Genomic DNA, 18858 nt, shown 5'->3' on the forward strand with positions numbered 1-18858 from the left:
AGAGGATAAAAAGGTGGGATCCTGCCAATTTCACTTGAGCTCAGAGTTTACCCTAAAGAGCCCAGCCCTGCAGGGATCAGCCATTGCCTTTTCTCCAGACAAAGAAAGAGCTCAGAGATGGCTAGAGGGATTCTGCTAATAGGGAGAGCAATAGGGAGGGAGCATGCAAGCAGTTATAGTCAGAGTGTAGAAACAATAGTGTGAGAATTGGTGGCTCTTCCTTGCTGGGCATCAGCAAGATCAGTGAGGGAGACTCCCAGAGTGGCTGCCCATTTTAAGTGAGGCGGCAAGAAGATGCCTGTACCTACAGCTCTGCCCACTCCCCTTTCTACTGGATCATTTTACAAACTGGGTTCAATGTCTCCCATCTTTAAAAAAGCCTTCACTGACTTCTTCATCCCCCATCAACTGTCAGACCATCTCTCTGCCTTTCTTCCCAGAGAAACATCTCAAAAGAGTCACCTACACTCCGCCTTTAGCTTTTTACCTTCCTTAAGCCTATTTTTTAATCTTTAGGATGCTGTTAACATTAAATAACAAAACTCAGAATGAGTTTAAATAACAAGAACCCCACAGTGGAGCAAACTTCAGGCATGAATTCTGGCTCTTCTTTGTGGCAGTTCTTTTGACTTTGCTCTTCTTTTTGGCATTGGCTTTATCCTCAGGCTGGTATCCAGATGGTTTCTGCAGATCTAGGTGTCACATGCAGAAAATGACAATAGCCAATGGAAGAAGAGGAGCTGTCTTTTCCTTATGTCTCTTTTTAAGGAAAAAGGAGGCCTCTACAGAAATTCTCCAAAAAACTTCCCCTCACATTTTGTTACAACAGAATGATATCACATGCCCATTCCTAAACATATCATTGCTAGAGGAAAGTAGATTATAGTGTTCGACTTGGACCAGTCAGAATTTACATTGGAGCTGGCCACAGGATTCTGTTTGAGAGAAGGGGAGAACAGATTCTGGGGAAGTATCTAACATGTCAGTTTAGCTCTTGTCCCCAACACTACACTGAAATGGAATAGCACAAGGCAACCAGATTTCAGTGAGCATTTCTTTATCTTCATCTTCTTCCACTTTTAGCAACATTTGACTACTTGAGTACACTTTAACCTCTGCTACATCATGTTATCTTGGTTTTTATTTTCCCTCTAGTTGTTTTTTTCTTGGTTTTCTGGGTGCACCAGATTGTAAAACAGGATTCATCTTTGTCTTCAGCTTTAGCTTCCCCTCACAATCAGATGATTTCAATGTTTCTTTTTTAAAAAGTATTATTATTATTATTTTTTTTTTAGTGTTTATTTTTAAGAGAGAGGGGTGAGCACAAGTGGAGGAGGGGCAGAGAGAGAGACACACACAGAATGCGAAGCAGGCTCCAGGCTCTGAGCTGTCAGCACAGAGCCCGACATGGGGCTCCAACTCAGGAACCCTGAGACCATGACCTGAGCTGAAGTCAGACACTTAATCGCTTAATTGACTGAGCCACCCAGGAGCCCCAGATGTTTCCGATATTTCAAAGTGAGGAATGAGACTATTAGCCAGGACTTGTAAAGGAGGTGGCTAAGTATGGGCTTTATGTCCATTAGTTGATTACAAATCCAAACTTATAAAAGAGATTGAAGAGACCAAAGTGCATAGGAAATTGGAGAGAAAACTACTTTAGAGAGATCTGCAATATAACTTTCTCTCACAGTAGGGAGGCAGTGGGGATGCTTGGTCTTCTCTGCCAGTTTAGTGAAAAGGGCTTTATTGGGGAGCACTTGGAGAGTGGGGGCACAGAGGACTGGAGTTTAACTGTGGCTGGCTAGCTCCTCTGATAGCAGAGTAAAAGGGTGATGCTGTGTTGGGGATGGCTGCCCTCCCAGAGTTTTGGGCAAATGATGCTCAAAGCTTCTCATAGACCTTATATAGTACATATAGAGAGCAGGCATGGGGTTTTCTTAGATCCTGCCCCAGAGAGCTGCTTGTGGAAAAACACACAAACAAACAAGCAAACCCTGGAAATATACCATTAGATTCTGGGGTGGTGAGGGGAGAGTTTTAAGTGACCAGCCCTAGGAGATGCATTTACTTACAAGGGAGCTGCCATTGCAAGATTTCCTGAGCTGATGGAGCTCCAAAAAAGCCATAGAATAGTCCCAGGAGATAAAGAATAAGCTCTAAATACCTGCCAAGCCCAAGTAGCTTTGTTTAGTTCGTAAGTCAATTAAGATCTTTCCTTTTCTCCCTCCCCACTCTGCTTCAACCCTGCAGAAAGCAGAAGCAGAGAAATGGGACTGAAGGTTTTAGATGAGAGAAATAAAGAGCCAACTATACCCTTCTCCCACTGGAGGCAGCCAGGGTGGAGCACACCCAAGCTAGGGGGTGGTGGGGAAACTTCAACTCTTCATTGATTTGGAAGTTGTTATTACTTTGGACCACTTGTAATACTTACTGAAATGAAACTCTGTGTGTGTGTGTGTGTGTGTGTGTGTGTGTGTGTGTGTGTCTGACCAGACGTAATTTGATGGCTTTTTATGAAGAATGTCAACAAAAGTCACAGAATTGCCTTTGATTTTATTCAAGGAGCAGGGCACAACAAGTCCCACCGAGGGGGTGGTTTTAACAGGTAGTGGAGGAAAAGAATAAAATGGTTTTCTAATTATACCAAGTGCATCCCTCTTGCTCAATGTATCATTAAGATAGACTTTTTTCTCTTTTATCCAACCTCTAAATGAGGTTGTGCCCAAGACCTGTCTTGGGTCTTCACCCTGTCTTTGTCTACATTTTCTTAATATGTTATCCCTTTCCATTTTATGGCTTTGACCCACTTTATGCTGATGACTTCCAAATGTGTACCAAATGTGTATCTTCAGCCCAAACATTTTTTATGAGCCCCAGAATCACGAATCCAACTTGTTGCTTGTCTAATAGGCATTTAACATGCCCCAGATTTCCCTGTCCCATCTCCACCATTTGTTTTTCTCCAGTTCTTTCCTATAATTTTAAAGAGCATCACCTTTCAACCAATTGCTTAACTCCCAAATCTAAAAGTCATTTTGGATCTCCCCTTTTTCCTTATCCCCTGCTTCTAGCCCGTAACCAAGTCTTATCAGTTCTACCCAAAGAAAAATCCCTAGTCCATCCTCTTCTTTCCATCTCTACCATCATCCCCTCCTCCAAGTTACCATCAGCTTTTCCTGGACTGCTCCAAGTCCTCCTACCTGATCTCTCTTCTTCCATCCTGTTCCTGTTTGGTCTGTTTTCTACTTCACCAGAGTGAATTTTGAACATTTAAGTCCAATCATGTCACTGCCCTCCTTTCCTATTTCATAAAAATAAAATCAAACTCCTAATCCTGGCCTATAGAAGCCTTTATGATCTAGCCTTTGTCTTCCTTTTTAAGTTCATGTTGACCACCTCTTTGTTCACTGTGCTGCAGCCACTTTTCCTTGAATGGCCCAGTCTTCTGCTTACCTCAGGTACTTTGCACTTCTTGTTCCTTCTGCCTTGAATGCTTTTTTACTGACTCTGATAAGGCTGGATCTCTCTCAGACTTCATGTCTCTGCTCAAATATCATCTCTTTGGGAAGGCTTTTCCTGAGCATCCCATCTAAAGTAGCTCCTTCTGAGTCCTCTGTTACTCTCTATCTGATCACTTTATTTCTTGGGGCACCTGGACGGCTCATTCGGTTGGGCATCCGACTTTGGCTCAGGTCATGATCTCACTGCTCATGAGTTCGAGCCCCATGTTGGGCTTTGTGCTGACAGTTCGGAGGCTGGGGCCTGCTTCAGATTCTGTGTCTCCCTGTCTCTCTGTCCCTCTCCCACTTGCACTCTGTCTCTCTCTCTCTCTCGAAAATAAATAAACATTAAGAAAATTTAATCAGCTTATTTCTTGTATCTATGGCACCTAACACAAATTTAAATGATCTTATCTATTTCCTTATTTTATTTTCTAGTTCCTTTACCCACCTGTAAATTTCATGAAGATAGAGACCTTTCCATCTTGTTCACACCAATACTCTTGGCACCTAGAATAATGCCTGAAAGATAGAAGGTGCTCAATAAATACTCAGTGAATAGATGAATGAAAGAGGCAACACCCAACAATGAGTAGGTGTTCTCTGAAGGAACCAGATGGACCTGCGTTAGAAGAGCCTAGAATGAAAGCACAGTGGCCCTAAAGCTTGTTCAGAGGGGAAGATGTTATTTGAAGCTGAGGTGTTTCAAGGTGAGGGCAAGGTGAGGCCACTGCCCCCACTCTGGCGTGTTACCTGGAACAAGGGGTATAGTATCCTCATGGTCCAGAGAAGATAGATGTTAGAAGTAATTAGTTTTCTCTTTTCTGCAGCCAGAAGATGATAGAGAAGGCAACTTGAAGCTTGGGCAGACTCTCCCCAAGAAAATCCTATTAGAATGGCAAAAAGGGCAACCTTTTAACCTTTCCACCCTGTAATGGTCATGCTGAGTCACAAACCCTTCAGTACAGAGGGTCCAAGTAAAGACCTCCCTCCTTGGGGATGGAGTGCTTGCCTCTTCTGGAGCCCTCAAGACCTCCTAAAGCTGAAAACTTATTTAGTGTGCACCAAACCAGTAGAGGATCCAAGGTGCTCGGATAAGATGCTGGGAGTCATAGAAGTGATGAGAAATTCTGGGATACCATCCTATTTATGTTTAGAACTTCCATCTCCTCCTCCACAGCCAAATTCAAATTGCAAATAGCAATAGATGACAATGACTGTGTGACATTTCTGTGTGACGGAAAACACATGAGCATTGTGGTCAGACATCTGGGTTTGAATTCTATCTCTGTCACTCACTGGCTTAATGATCTTGGTCAAGTCACTTAATCTCTTTGAATCTAAATTTCTCTATTTAAGGAATAATTACCTTTGTTAAGTTGTTCAGGTTTAAGGGTCTGATACATGGAAAAGGCCTGACAAATACTGGTGTGATCATTATGGTGAGAGATTTTCTGCTTATAGCTCAGTGTGCTAAAACACTTCATAGGCATGATAAAATGCAAAAGCCTGTCTTACCTTTCTCTTACCATCTCTATAATAAACCTTAGAGGATCTGAGTCTTTTAGTGAAGCTGAATGCTGTAAAGCAACAGTTGATTTCTTTTGGGTCAAGGTTGACATCCAGCATATCATTAGTGTATTTTAAGACATGGAGACTCCTGTGATCCATGCTAGAAACAAAAGGCAATCTAATTCCAAGGGATAGGAAGTTGCCAGGAAGTAGCAGGGTTGAAAGGTGGCAGGCTGAATCATGACTTAAAAGATTAAGTCTAAACAAAGGAATGACAGTCTAGCCTGGTTCAACTTCTCAGTAGACAAATGGAAACTATTTTCCAAAGGCCGTGAGACTACATTAATTACTCCACATGTCATTCAGGTTCCTCAAAGCCTCTGTTTTCTAGCCATTTGCCAATGACATCTTCCATATCCCCTCAAGCACTGGCATTGGATAATTGTTTGCCATGAGGGATGAGACAATTGTATATAAATGTGGGTGGTGGTAGCAGTCATGTTTTCTGTCATAAGGATGAAGAAGCTAAAAGAGCCAGTCTGAGAAAAATAATAAATCAGATGTTAAGAGAAGGAATGTTTACTGGTTTATTATCTGCCCTGGAGAGCCTGGGAGCATTCCTGGGCATGGGTTCAAAGTGATCTCTGTGTATCTGTAACAATTTCATTTTTCACACTTGTGTCAATTTGACTTAGGTTTTGTTACTTGTAACAGCAAGAGTACTATTTTTTCCCCTCCACTTAAATAGCACTGTTTTATTCGTCCCAAGCGGGCACCATTTTTATAACCATTGTTACAAGTATTTATAAACACTTCTTGAAATGCATTACAAAAGAGCTATCACATCCATTCTCTAAAATAAGACTCTTCTCAAAGAATCTTGCACAGAACATGCAAGAGTCCTGGGCAGTGCAAGTAAATGACAATGCTTGGTATATAGCAGCAGCTCTCTGACAAAAATGATTGCCATTATTATAACTGTTGCTATTGGTACCAGTCCATGAAGATCATACCCTTAGCCTCATTGGGGGCATTCCTGAAGTTCAAATGTCAGTGTGGTTCTCAGAGATAGTTTGGGGAGGGTGATAAATCCTGGCCCTATTAAATTAAATCCTTGCAGCTGGTTCTACCTGTGGAATAAACCTGTTCCTACTTTTCTCTCTCCATCCATCCATCCATCCATCCATCCATTGTGTCATAAGCTAGGGAAATAATTTCCTCTTAGTCAAATCATCCAAGAAACAGGAATTCTTCAACCTTCCTGAAGGAGACCCCAGCAGAAGCTACTTGGGAGTGAGAGAATGGATCTGGTGGTGGGGTTCTATGTAGGAAGACCTTGTTGGACCCCTGAAGTTAGAGTTTTCTTGTCTTTGGACAGTGTTTAGATGAGCCATTCCTGTCTGTTAGCCTCTAACAGCAGCTACAGGCTTAGGCTGATCTGTGTCCCTGCCTGACCTCACATCAGCTTTCTGGCCTCCTCTGCATTTTCCCTGACTTTAATTACCCTGTAACAGCTGCTGCCTCCTTTCCTGGTGTTGCCCCAAACTGGGCCTGGCTTCCATCTGACTTCAGGAGAGCAGGCATCTAAAGAGTTGGAAGAAAATTTCTCCATGTCTCTGCAGAGGGGTGTTTGTCCTGATAGCATGACCTCTTTGAGTTGCAGGGTCTCTTTTTTGTAATCTTTGTTATTAGCAGTGGCATTTTCTACTATTTGAGTTCACTGTTGCCAGAGATAGGTGGAAATGCAGTGCATATCACATAAGGAATGTGTCCTTGGATGTGGATCACTTTCATTAGGCAGGGAACCAAAATGCCACTCAATTCTGTCTCTCCTGAGAGTCACGGTCATGAAAGCATACAATGCATGGAGAGCTAAGCAGCTGCATTGATATGCCAGAAAATGCCCTGCAAAGGCATTAGCGCAGGAAATAGCCCTGGGACAGTGACATCACATCAGCCAGTGCTCAGCCTCCAGGACGGAGGCCTCTTCTTGGACCTATGTCAGCAGCCTTGGGGTGTGGTACTGCTAGTTTTAAGGGGGTGGGACAGGGAACCAAGGAGGAGCAAATGCTCCTGGGTTTGAGACTGTGGATTCCTGGTGGCCTGATGCCATTCTTAGGACTGGAAATAGTCCTACTACAGGAGAGGGGCCAGGGCACAAGGGTCATAGGCAGGTCAGATGGGGGAGAGCTGTTAGCTTGAAGCAGGCTGTTGGCCTGAGCCCAGTGGCCAGGGTGGAGAATCAAAATCATCTCCCAAACAAGTACATAATCAGAACAGAATAAGGCGTGAAAAGCGGGTCAAGGAGACTGGCTCAAGATGAGGGCTGTGTACAGCAAGTTTGTGAGGGAGTCCTCCTTCCCTGTGGGGCCTGTGTGATTCTGGGGGTGGGTGTAAGGGCTTGAAGTAGCTGTTCAGGTGTACAGATGGAATGCAGAGCCTGGAACCTGGTGGAAGGGGAATCTTGCAAGTTCCTAGGGCTGTAGAACTGTGGGATTGATGGGATTCCTGATACAGTTGGCTGTCTTGACTATAAAGCTTTGTCTTATATGGATCTGTGGAATTTTGTTCATTTCCTTTGTCCATAATATGGACTGTTCTCATAGGAAAGGCACTTATGAAATTTGCAAGCCTATAAATAGCCTCCACTCTTAGGTGCTCTCTTTCAGACGCAGGATGAAGGCTTTGGTGTCTCCCATATGCTGAATTATGGGATGCAGTCTTGCTAGTTTATAGGCAACCTCTGTTCCCCTATAAACATTGGTGCGGCTTCTGCAATCTGCTAATTTACAGCTTAGGTGCAAGTGTTTGGTTAAATGTCTTTCATCTTTTCTCTGTAGCTGCTCCCACCATGTCTTTCTGAAGTATTTTTTTGTCATGCTGTCTAACCATTTTGTCCTCTACTAGCAGAAAAGGAAGCCTCTGAAAGTCTTAAATGTTTTTAAAAATTTATGCTTAAAAAAAAAAAAGAGAGGCAAGTTAGAGCTGTGATAAACTTGAGAAAGATCATATTACACACATTTTGAGGAATAATTAACTATTGGCTAAATCTGAAAAACACTAATGTAATAAAAACAAAGGGTCTAGTAGTAAAGAGGTCTCATTTGAGTCTCCAGTTAACAGAATGACCTCTGAAGTAACTTAGTCTTTTGGGGCCTCATGATCAAGTGAGAGAGCGATCAGAGCAGTGCTTCTCAAATGGTGGTGTTACTACCTACCAGGTGGGTTACTTGGGATCTTACTGAAATGCAGATGCTGATTCAGTAGGTCTGGGTGATGAGACTCTGCTCTTCAGATTAGAATAGTTAAGGTTTAGGAGAACTTTACGCAGTTCTCAATCTTGGTTCTATCTCAGGATCTTCTTGGGAGTTTGTTTATTTATTTATTTATTTATTTATTTATTTATAGACAGAGAATGTGAGCAGGGGAGGGGCAGAGAGAGAGGGAGAGAGAAAGAATCCCAAGCAGGCTCTGCACTGTCAATGGGGAGCTCAAACTCACAAACTGAACTGTGAGATCATCACCTGAGCTAAAATCAAGAGTTGGATGTTTCACCAACTGAGCCATGCAGGCCCCCTCTTCTTGGGGGTTTAAAAATAGACTCATAGAAACTACAGGTGCCCAGGCCCTACTTCCAATGATATAATTGGTCTGGGATGGGCCAAAGCACCAGTCTTTTTTTTAAAAAAGCTCTTGAGGTAATTCTAATATACTGTCAGGCTTTTCTATTACTATGATGAACTCTAGGAGCCTATGAAAAAATGTATATACACGAACATACACATATATGCATATACACATGTGTATGTATGGATGTATATATGTGTATGACTGTACACACAAAGAGTGTTCCTTTTCATTTTTTCTGAGAATGTAGAAAATTACAATCTGCCCCCTTTCTGCTTTTGATGTGTGAGTAGGGATGGCAGGGAAGGATCAGAGGAAAAGGCAAAATGACTGTCAGCCAAAGAAGCTACAAAAGTAAACAAGACCGGCCCTTTGCCTTGAGAAACCCATCTAACATCTAGGAGTGCATGTGCCACTGTGTGGCACCATTCCTGAGACAAAGTTTGTCAACCAAAGGGACCTGTCAGATCTTGGGCCGTGGTCTGACCAAGATTTTATACTAAAACTCTGTCTTTAAGCCTAAGTAGCTAACACAATAAACCAGTAGGGCTAAACCACCTGCCAGTTGGTAATTTGGGAACTTTATTCTAAGCTTGGAAAATTTGAATGCATTGACCGTAAACCAAACACCTGCAATAAAAAGGGGGGAAAAAGGTTTCCACTGTTTATTCAAGCTGAAGAAGGAGGTTCAAGTACCTGATTTCCATTGCATCATTCATTATAAAAGCAAAGGCCAAGAGAAATGGCTCTTTGAAATCACAACTGTCTTCAAGAATGGTGAATGTTGTTAAAAAACAACTATAAGTCAAGGCCTCTGTTCAAAGATTAAATGGCCCCTTTATTCAGTTGAGCCCCTTGAAGGGTTTACTTTAAGTTGGGCCTGGGGTGACTCGGAAAGGAGGAGCTGAGTGGCTCACTTCAAACTGTGTGGAGAATCTGGCCCTAGGGTGTGGTGGTGACAGGAAAGCAGGGAGAGGAGAAGAGAGAGAGGCATGAGCAAGGCCAGGATGTCCCTGGCTAGGTGTGAGAAGTGAGATATGTCTGGTGCTGAGTGTCCGAGAGACCTTGGAGAACAGGTTGTCTACATGAGTGTCAGCTGGTGTAGGGCAGCCCTGTAACCTCTCCCCACAGCAGCCTTGTGTTCACGTCTCAGGGTTCCAAGTGCAAGTGCTGGTCCCAAGTGAATCATACCAGGGCCAGGGTAAAAGAGCAGAATGCATGGCCAGGGAGGCTGGGAATTAGAGCTGAAGGAGCTGTGAGAGCACAGTTCTTCCTGCCCTGTTCCATTTGCAGAAACCTCAGGAGAGCCTGGACTTTTCCACAGGCCCGGGATTGGGGCTTAAACCTGTCCTCTCTAGATCTCAAAGGGGCACAGCTACCCCAGCTGATATTAAGACCACATTTCAAGTAAGGTTTATTGAATGATGTGATGGAAGAAATGATTAAGATTTTGCATTTTCCTTATGCCCGTGCTTTGAACAATTACCCGTTTACGGGCAATTGGAAGTGGCTGAACCCAAAGGATACAAAGAGTGGGTTATTTAATTAAATCAATTAATTGATTAATTAATTTTTAAAAGTTTATTTTTGAGAGAGAGAGCACACAAGTGGGGGGAGGGGCAGAGAGAGAATTCCAAGCAGGCTCCATGTTGTCAGTGCATAGCCCATCGCACTGAACCATGAGATCATGACCTGAGCCAAAACCAAGAGTCAGACGCTTAACCAACTGAACCACCCAGATGCCCCCAGAGAGTGGGTTATTTTAATATAATATATGGCTAGAATGAGGGGACTTCTTTTTTTTTTTTTTAATTTTTAAGTTTATTGTTTATTTATTTTGAGAGAGAGACAAAGTGAGCAGGGGCAGGTCAGAGATGAGGGGATTTCTTGACTTGCTACTCGAGAAAAGTGACTTACTGCGAATTTAAGTTCCAAAAGACTCAAAAACTACTAGACTGTACTTCTTTAGTGATTTGACTTTGGCAAGTTGTGGGAACACTGACCTTGATATTTGTCCAGAGAGGTGCAAGGCTTTAGTCCCAAACCACACAACTGGAGACTGTGCTCATTTTCCATTTCTGAATTGCTCAGAGCTCAGTGAAGTCACAGGTTTTGAAGAGTTAGAGTTATTTGGCAGAAATAAGTTGCAATCTTGGCAAAAGTTTAATGACTTTGAATCATGTTTAACGTTTCCATGGCTGCTGCGTTTTAGGAAAGGATTTCCATACAGTTAAGTAATTTCACAGAAATACTGTTTTGCTTAGTTATGATGATAATTTAAAACACATATAATATAAAAGCACTAATGCATTTTGCTCCCAGTGCATGGGCTGGGGAGTTGTTAGCAGAGCTTCAGCATGGGACTATGCTGAGGGGGCATGCTGGGATTGAAATCCTGGTTGAGTTCCTCTTACCCAGCTCTACACCCCTGAGCAGGGCTACATCTGCTGGGGAAGAAGGGATGCCTTTTTTAATGTGCCTGCCAAGGGTGCTTCATAAGCAAGCAGTTGAAAGACCTTACTTATTAGCAAATGATACTGCATGACATCCTTGTCTCCCTTAGGCCATTCTGAGATGGGTTATCCCTTTGCAGGTGCCCACATTGAAGATAGGCAAAAGGAAACTTGGATGTACCTCAGAACGGATCCCTTTGGACCGATCAGTTCTTAGTTGCCTTGGGAAAATTAAAATAGTTTAGCAGACTTGCTATTTTTTTTTAATTTAAAAAATTTCTTTAAAATATTTATTTATTTTTGAGAGAGAGAAAGAGAGAGGGAGCATGAATAGGGGAGTGGCAGAGAGAGAGGGAGACACAGAATCTCAAGCAGGATCCAGGCTCTGAGCTGTCAGCACAGAGCCCAACATGGGGCTCAAACTCACAATCCATGAGATCATGACTTCAGCCAGAGTCAGTTGCTTAACCGACTGAGCCACCCAGGTGTCCCTGCAGACTTGTTATTCATTCTAGACAGCAAGTCTCCAGATGTTCCTGAATTAGCTTGGGCTTGCCTTATTAATGTATTGAATTTTTAAGAGCTTACAGATAAAACTGTATTATGCCCATGAGGCATTCTCAGAGTCTTTAGAGTTTCGGAGGTGAGGGGTAGACACCAGACCATAAGCTCCATGAGGGCATGGGCCTGGTTCTTTCATTTTCAGTGCTGCATATCTTGCTTTTAACACAGTGCTTACCATAGAGTATGCACTCAATAAATATATTTGGGGTGCCTGGGTGACTCAGTTGGTTAAGCATCTGTTTTCGGCTCAGGTCATGATCTCGCGGTTCGTGGTTTTGAGCCCCGCGTCGGGCTCTGTGCTGACAGCTCAGAGCCTGGAGTCTGCTCCAGATTCTGTGTCTCCCCCTTTCTCTGCCTCTCCCCTGCTTGTGCTGTCTCTGTCTCTCTAAAAAATAAATAAACATTAAAAACATTAAAAAAAATTTTTTTTGATGTTTATTTATTCTTGAGACAGAGACAGAGCATGAACATATTTTTAAAAATATAAGTTTGAATTAAGTATGAATGGTGCTCTGTGGAGGTAGACCAGGACAAATTTCATACAATGGCTGACCAGAGACAAAACCATATTTATTTGGGGACCCATCTAAAACAATGCCTTCTTTAGAATAACTTTTCAGGGAGCTGTGTTTTGTGTTAGTAAGAAGAGCTAAGAGTCAATGAGATTTTATAGAATTACATGTTTATTTGTATTTAACCCTCAACATTCAAGTGACTTTATTGATGATAGAGCTGCCTGAGAAACGTGTGTAGGCCATTCACTATTTTATTTATCAGATTTTACTGAATATCGGCTGTGCCTGACATGCAGGAGATACAAATATCCAAGACATAGTTTCTGCCCTCATGTTGCATATCAATATGTGTAATACAGGAATGGTTACTGTAATAGATGTTTCTAATAAAGGGTGTCAGGTGCCATGGCAGAAATGCTCCAGGTTCTCTGTGAACAAATTTGGGACACATCTAAACCGGCCTGAGTAGGATGAAGGAAGGATTCTTGGAGGAAATGGTGTTTTTGAATTCCTCCCAATATATATGGTTCCTTTGGATTGGGTGGGCTGTGGCTTTCCTGTTTTCTCAGTCTTCAAAGGTGTAGTCCCACTAGAGGTTCTGTCCTGGGTTTGGCCACCTCTCTTTCCATGGAAAGCAGCTTACACCTGAAACTTAGACCTGAAAAACTTCACCACTTACCCCGTGCTGCGGATGCTACTTGATTTTGTGAAGGAGACCAGAATTGTACTTACATATCTTCTGACACTGGCCAAAATGTGTTGAAAAGAACCTGAGTAACCTTGTACTTAGGGATTTCTGAATGAAAAATAACCACTTATTTAAATGTTTTAGCTATAATGTTTACTGATTCTAAACTGGCCACATTCTTAGATGAAAAAATCTGATTCGATGTTGTAAAGTTTAAGATTCTCTTTTCAAGAATAAAAATGCAAATAACTTGTGTTCCATTCCTTAGTGTTTAGTTTTGTGAAGAACAGTAAGACAGGATGACACTACAAAAACTGGACCCTCTATCCTTTTTTTTTTTAAATTTTTTTTTTAACGTTTATTTATTTTTGAGACAGAGAGAGACAGAGCATGAACGGGGGAGGGTCAGAGAGAGGGAGACACAGAATCTGAAACAGGCTCCAGGCTCTGAGCTGTCAGCACAGAGCCCGACGCAGGGCTCGAACTCACGAACTCACGGACCGCGAGATCATGACCTGAGCTGAAGTCCGCCGCTTAACCAACTGAGCCACCCAGGCGCCCCATGGACCCTCTATCCTTGTTGGTGGTAGCAAAATAAAGAGCAAAAATTTGATTTGGGTTTGTCTCAATTTAAACAGAGTTTGTAGTATGTATGTAATTATCTATTGGTTGCACCCACGTCCTGTTCTCACTTAGGGTGCATTTTGAAAGGGGAGAAAATTAAAACTTATTGGTTATTAAAACAAGAGGCTAATAATATTCTAGATAGTAGGTGGTACTCAAGGCACTTATTGGTTGATTCATAGCTCAGCTGCTTGGTCAACGGTTGAAATGGAAAAAGATGTGATGGTTTGCAGTTATGTACAGATCATCTCCATCTGGATGACCCCTTTATACTTTAAACTCAACCCTAAACCTATATCTAAGCTCATCAGCTACTGCGTCAGCCCTGCTCTGCCTTCGTGCCCCCTGTCTTGGTAAAGGGTATCACCATCCATCTAGTTGCCCAAAGTAGAAACCTGGGCATTTTCCTTTATTTCTCTCTTTTCTTGTTTCTCTTGCCCCTCACTCCTTACTTCTCATTACCTACCAAATCCTGTTGGCTCTACCTTTCAGTTTTTATTGATTGATTGATTGATTGATTGTTGTCCAGGGTTTATTAAAGATGTTACAGCACAGCAGAAAGATTTAAATGGTTCCATGTGGTATTTTGAAGTCAATTCATCCCAGCTGTAGGCTGGGTGACCTGAAGTTTGGATAGACTGCTGAAGTCTAAGTTTCATTTCCTTTAGTGTCAGGATCTACTTCAATGATCTCCTGATCCAGGACTGAGACCTCAGGAACATAATTACTTCTCCTTTCTCTCTCCTCCTGCTGCAGCTTGATGGAGATACCTGTCACTGGGCCTCTCTGAATCCATTTCATCAGTTGTGTGACACAAGCCTGCTATCTTGTTGCTGAGCTTCTTGCTGGGAATAATGACGATCTCCTCTCACACGCACTTGTTGGTGTGGAAGTCATGGCCCAGGCACGTGTAGTACTTCTCCATGATGACCTGGGCACCTTCTTCATGGTTTTGGTGCAAATGCAGCCCATGTTGATGGTTTTGGTAAAAGATGGCTCTACCTTTTAAATGCTACTTGAGGGGCGCCTGGGTGGCTCAGTCGGTTAAGCGTCCGGCTTCGGCTCAGGTCATGATCTCACGGTTCATGGGTTCGAGCCCCGCGTCAGGCTCTGTGCTGACAGCTCAGAGCCTGGAGCCTGTTTCAGATTCTGTGTCTCCTTCTCTCTGTGACCCTCCCCCGTTCATGCTCTGTCTCTCTCTGTCTCAAAAATAAATAAACATTAAAAAAAAAAACTTTTAAATGCTACTTGAATCCATTCATTTTTCTCCACCCTTAGGGATACATCCCTCAGACCTCCATCATCTCTCACTTGGCTTGCTGGCAGGTAGCAGCTTTCTCATTTCCTTACCTTCCTTTTTACCTCACTCAAAGCCATTTTCCACATAACATCCGAGCTGATCTTCATAAAGTGCACATCTAATTGTCCCTCACTTGCTAAAAGCCTACAGAGGCCCTATACTGCCTCTAGTTAATGTCCAGGGTCCTGTGGCTCACAAAGCCCTGGAGGAACAGGTGCTGGGGGTCTTTTCAGCTTTGTCTGTTGCCCACCCCAATTTCCATGCCATAGTCAGCTTCCTTCCGTTCTTTGAATATTCCTTCCTCCCTCTTGCCCTAGGCTTCTCATGTTTTCCTTATATTTTAAGTGCTCACCAATCTCCTATTTGTGCTTCAGATTTCATCTTAAATGTGGCTTTTTCCATGAAAGCTTTTCCTGACTTTCTCAAGTCTACATCAGGTTTCCCTGTTAGGGGGCTCCTATACTTAGGGGGCTATATGTCCTTGGTCATAGCCCTGGTTGTGTCATCATTGCTTGACTGATTTCTCAAGTAGTTGATGAGACACTTGAAGATGAGGCTCTCTGTGTCTCAGTGTTGTATCTCCAGTAATTACCACATGGTTGGTGCTCAATAAATATTTGTCTGTAGTTCATGGGAGTCTAAAAGGGATGATTGCCCTCAGAAAGATTTGATAGCAAATATAATAAAATAATTTTTTAAGGAATTTTATTCTTAACTCCATCTCTATTCTTTATAGTTCTGACCTCCAAATACTGTAAAGTTTTGACGAGTGCATGTAACAGGGTAGCCTGCTATGGTAGAAAAAGCCCCAGATGTAGCCAACTTTTTTAAGGCTCTTACAACATGCCAGGCTGTGTCTGTGTTATGCACACTACACATATTATCTCATTTAATCCTCATAACAGCTCTATTGGATAGATATTGCTATCTTCATTTGGCAGATAAAGGAATTGAGGCACAGAGAATCAGACCTCTGTTCAAGTCAATGCTCTGTCACCTATTAGCTGTGTGACCTTGGTCAAACAACTTCTCCTTCTGAATGTTCATCTTCTCAGCCATAAAATGGAGAAAACACTCGGTGACAACTTGGCTTCCAGATTTTTGGTTTTCTTGCACACTGTGTATATTACACCTTGGCCTCCCATAGGAAGGCCACTGATACAGTGCTGGATGTCATTGAACGAATGAATGTGAGCTGCAGCATGGTGATGTTCCAGCCCACCAGCCATCAGGACAGCATTAGCAGCATAGCTAGTATGTTTGCTCAGTTAAATATTTTGTTGCAACTTTTCCTTACTATACTATAAAAATATATGGAAAATGAAAATAAAAGTTCTGATGCTAGTGATTAATAAGAATAACTAACAGTTATTCAGCACTGTGCCAGTTATTAAGCTATTGGCTCTTAGCCTCAAACCCACTCTTCTATATTCTGCTTTGTGATACAGGGACTGGGACTCTGCAAGGCACATTTTTCCTTTGCCAGCCGCTTCCTTTTAGGCTCTGTCAGTAAGGGACATTAGAGGGAGATTGCATGGCTAGATGAGGAGGAAGGGACTTACTCTTTCCTCTTTTCCTCTGTTTTTTTTTTTTTTTTTCCCTGGTTGGCTTCCTGTTCCTGACATCAGCATCCGGCAATGCTGCTTCTTCCGCTCTGGCAGAGGCAGTTCATTCCAGAAGCAGTTTGCTATGGTTCAACTGTGTCCCCTAAAATTCATATGCTGTAGTTCTAACCCTCAGTATTCCAAGATGTGACCTTATTTGGAGATAGGATCTTTAAAGAAGCAATCAAGTTAACATGAAGTCATTAGGGTGAGCCCTAATCCACTATGACTGATGTCCTTATAAGAAGAGGAAATTTGGACACTGAGATATGCATAGAGGGAAGACAGTGTGAAGAGACATAGGGGGAGGATGGCTGTCTATAAGCCACAGATAGAAGGCTGGAACAGATCTTTTCTTCACAGCTCTCAGAAGGAATGCACCCTTCTGATACCTTGATTTTGGACTTTTAGCTTCCAGACCTGTGATACAACAGATTTTTGTTAGGTCATCCAGTCTGTGGTACTTTGTTATGGCAGCCCAAGCAAATAACATACAGTTCGATCTAGTTTGAGGTTTTACCATCTCACAAAGGCAAACTCATTGTATCTCTGCAGAGACACCAGCTCAGATAGCTGGCACCTCTTTGGGGAAGCCTGGGTCCCAAACCACTGGGATTCTTCTCCAAGCTTCTGAGTTGTAATAATGACAACCTCTTCCCTTTGTTCCCCAAGCCCTGTGAACTGCTTCCTGCTGTTGCTGCCTCTGTGATAGCTGCGTGTTCTTTTTGCCTTTTCAATTACTTAGTTAACAATTATATATTACCTAGTTAAACATTCTCTATTTTAAGTTCTCTCTGTTAAAATAATTGGAGCCTCGGGAAGGTTTGCTGCTGGCAGAGCCTTGGGGGCACTACCCTGGCCTGGCAGAGCTATGGAGGTGGGGCCCCAGTGGGTCTGGAAGGCCAGGCATCAAGCCTAAGAGGGTTTTTCTCCAGACTGAAGATCTAATGGCATTTACCTTGCTGGGTTTTGTACTTACTTGAAACCTATCCTTCCTTCCTTCTTTCCTGTTCCTCCCTTTGGAATGGGAATGTCTGTCCTATGCCTGACCCATTGTTGTATTTGGGAAGCACATATAACTTGTCTGGTTTCACAGGGTCACAGCTGGAGAGGAATTTTGCCTTGGGATGAATCTCTAATCTCACTTATAATTGATTTAGATTTTTTTTTTTAATGTTTATTTATTTTTGAGACAGAGAGAGACAGAGCATGAACGGGGGAGGGTCAGAGAGAGAGGGAGACACAGAATCGGAAGCAGGCTCCAGGCTCTGAGCCATCAGCCCAGAGCCCGTCGCGGGGCTCGAACCCACGGATGCGAGATCGTGACCTGAGCTGAAGTCGGACGCCCAACCGACTGAGCCACCCAGGCGCCCCTGATTTAGATATTTAAATGAGAGTTTGGACTTTAGACTTTAGAGTTGATGCTGGGATGAGTTGAGGCTTTGGGGGTTGTTGGGATGGAATGAATGTATTTGGTATCCAATAAGGACATGTTTGGGAGGGGGGCCAGAGGCAGAATGCTATGGACTGAATTGTGTCCCCACAAATTCATATGTTGAAAGCCCTAATCCCCAGTATGGTTCTCACAGATAGAGTGGCAGAGAGATCTTTCCTGGCACAGCCTTCTCCAGGCTGTATTAGGTAACTTTCCTCTGTTGCTAGAGATGAGAATCAAAGAACTCACAAATTTAGCACAATCGAAACAAAGATGGCAACTCTTAAGCAAACCGAAAGTGATGAATTTTGTTTTCATTTAAATGTTCATTGGACTTAAGCCTACTTGCTGAGAGTTTAATTGTTAAGGAAAATAACTGCAGAACAAAATAAAATGTTGAAAATATATAAAGATTAGGTCCAAAAGGCCCCATAAAATTTAGGGTATCTTATTTTCTCACGGTAGCCTGTATGTTTCATATTCTGTTGAGTTTTCGTCTTCACATGCTGGCCTCATTAGGCTGGGACCATCTTGAGGGCAAGACTGGGGGCTATTTAGTCACCTCTGTATCTCTTAGTATCCACTTAGTATCCAGCACTGTGGCTGGGCCATGCTTGACATTTAATGCAAATTAATTAAACTTAAACTTCAATTCTGGAAAAGGGCCTGTTTCAACTCCCCATAGCCAGTGTCTTCTCCGTCCTGTTGATGACCCAGATCAGAATCCATAGATAAAGGGACAGCCTGGTGAAAGGGGTATACTTTGTCCAATTTAGACATAGAAATGACTTTCCGTTAAGGTGGGTTATTTTGAGAGGGTTAGACATGATTTACATGTCAGTCAGTCAGTCAGTGGCCAAAATGGTTCTCACGTCTGGAGGGAATTTATGTCTCTGCTCTTCTTTACTGAGGTTTTGAAACTTTCGTTACTTAATAATAGTTATCTATTTAGCACTACTGCATGTCAGGTGCAGTGCTGAGGGCTTTACACACTGATCTCTCCTTTAATAACCTCAACAATGCTATGAGATGG

At 42.7% G+C, this 18858-nt stretch overlaps 1 pseudogene; it reads right to left on the reverse strand.

The window, feature by feature from the left end:
- Positions 1–14026: 14026 nt before the first annotated feature.
- On the reverse strand, positions 14027–14500 carry LOC125922117 (40S ribosomal protein S17-like; annotated as a pseudogene).
- Between the last annotated feature and the right edge of the window lie 4358 nt (positions 14501–18858).

The sequence above is a fragment of the Panthera uncia genome, chromosome C2 (genome assembly GCF_023721935.1).
Source record: "Panthera uncia isolate 11264 chromosome C2, Puncia_PCG_1.0, whole genome shotgun sequence".
Classification (NCBI taxonomy): domain Eukaryota; kingdom Metazoa; phylum Chordata; class Mammalia; order Carnivora; family Felidae; genus Panthera; species Panthera uncia.